Raw genomic sequence first — 2,325 nt, 5'->3', positions numbered from 1 at the left:
CCCGCGGCCACTGAGTTCCTCGCGAGCACATAATTTAAATCAGTTGTTCGTCCACCCTGAATGCAAAGGGCGTCAAATTCATGTACTGTACACGTCTTTGTTTTAACATGCGTCAAAGTTGCTGCTCGACGGTTTTCCAAAAGTCTGTTGACCTGAAGTTCCCAGCGAGTGTGGGAGGAGCTTCTGTCAGAAACTTTTCCACACCTCCTCATGGAGGACGCGGACTCTGAGAGATCCGGTTTATTTATTTAGAAGATCTGAATAAAAGCATCGGTGCACGACTCCGTGTCTGGGTTCAGATCTCTTAGTGAGCAGCTGTCCCACAAACACTGCTGCTCCTGAAGCAGAGCTGTGCTGTCAGGGGAAGGCAGTACGGCAAGCCAAAAGGATCAAAAATCACCTGGGAAAGCAGACATGACAGTGCCTTACCTGAACATGTACTTAAGACGATAATAATGATTTGAAATATTTAAATGTTTCCCTATTGTTTTTTTTTTTTTTTTTTTTTGCTTCTTACTGATCCAAAAAATGATTCAAATTGTGACTCTAAAACGGTGAAACAATCCGATTTTGTGATCCATTACATCCCAAGAATAAACATCTTTATAAACTCACAGACATGAGTTTTAAAATTCTTTTAAGGAGCTATTTTAAGGTACATTTTTTTAAATAGATTTTACAGTATGTGAACTGTAATTTATTCATAATAATATATTCAAAACATATATTAGATTATTGATGTATTTCTAAACAAATGTGTCTAAATGTGTAAACTATGTGAAAACTCAAAATTGACTTGAATGGATCTAAAGAATCGAAAAAAATGGGAACCATTGGATTCAGGCTTTGGTGAATCGAATCGTTTCTGGAAATTATTATCGATACCCAGCCCTTGATCTGATGCTGAAGTTTAAGCAGTTTGAGCTGAAGATCTTTTATACTCAGTCCTCAGTGGAGAGAAAAAAAAACAAAACAAATAGTTCGTCAATCACTCTTCCAGTGAAAAACGCGTCTGGAGGAACAGAAGTCTGCAGTCTGCAGCCTCTCAGAAACTCCACTCTGATGCTCAGAGATCTCTAAATAGGAAGAAGAGAAGAGTGTGAGAGCAGCCTGAGAGTCCAGACGGAACAGCTGTTCCTCTCTGAACTCGAAGCCGGAGCGCCTTCACTCTCTTTTCAACAAAACCCCGTCCAAAGAGGAAACTCCAGGGAAGATCGCAGGTTTTCATTATCCAAGGGTGGCCGAGCCTCAACCCCAGTCACTGTTTTCCCAGACAACCATATGTCTACATGAGATTGATGACGGCTAAAACAAAAAGGGAACAAAGAAAAGATTGTAGAAAGAAAGGAAAATCCCCACATCCGTCAGATGAGATAATCCTGGAGCAAGTTCCCTAAAGGTTCCTGAAAGGTTAACGGGACGAGTCTGGCTTTGCTTCAGGAGTGTCTGCAGTTTGACATGTGAGTCAGGTTTCCTCACACATATGTGGACATCACTGCATCATGGAGCCACTGAACTAAAAGATCATTACGGTTTAATGTTCATGTTCAAACAGTAAACTTTTCATGAGATTCCAATAGTTTGAGCTGTATTTCTGTCTCCTTCCTATCCTCTCAGACCTGAACAGCTCACAGCAGATCGGATCTCTTCCATGTGACCGTTGGTCACTTTTACCAGCTACCAATGACAATAAAACCTGCTCTTCTGGAATAATCTGGACTAAATGAGATTATAACAACTCCAAGTGAAGATGCTGAAGGTTTTAGCTGAAAATGCAGAAGAAATTGACTTTAAACGCTGAATAATGTCCTGAACACACTGATACCATTATTGCATAGATTTTAAAAGTGCACAAAGAATTTGAAGAATTTCTTTAAAAAAATGCATAAAATTTGGTATTCATAGTATTTATGAATACCAAAAGTACAAGCATGAATGTCCTTAACTTGCTAAACGGCTTGATACCAATATTGAATGAATGAAACAGTTTATTTGAAGCAGTCAGGTACTAATACATAAAATAGACACATATTACATCATCAATCACAAGTAGATCGCTTGAAAGGGAGGAAATGAACTTATATAATCCCATCCCGGTTCAACCTCAACATTTTTTTACATGAATTATCAACATCCAGTTCAGGACATATCAAATATTTATACCCTACAATCATAGATTCAGGTTATTAAGGATCCTTAAGATCAGTGATGTAATCAAACATCCACAGACAAGTCATTTATATTAATCAGTACCAAAAATCTAAATATACTCAGATGATTATCATCAGGAAAATAGTTTATATTATTCAATACCAACAATCCAAG

The 2,325-nt window shown here is 38.2% G+C and overlaps 1 protein-coding gene across 3 annotated transcripts in view; it reads right to left on the bottom strand.

The window, feature by feature from the left end:
• LOC112151273 (protein APCDD1) overlaps window positions 1-2,325 on the bottom strand; it is a 19,652-nt gene that overhangs the window by 2,407 nt on the left and 14,920 nt on the right. The window lies entirely within an intron of this gene.

Source organism: Oryzias melastigma, linkage group LG17 (genome assembly GCF_002922805.2).
Source record: "Oryzias melastigma strain HK-1 linkage group LG17, ASM292280v2, whole genome shotgun sequence".
NCBI classification, from domain to species: Eukaryota; Metazoa; Chordata; class Actinopteri; order Beloniformes; family Adrianichthyidae; genus Oryzias; species Oryzias melastigma.
Note: the sequence above shows the minus strand (reverse complement) of the source record. Positions and strands in the feature narration are given on the sequence as shown.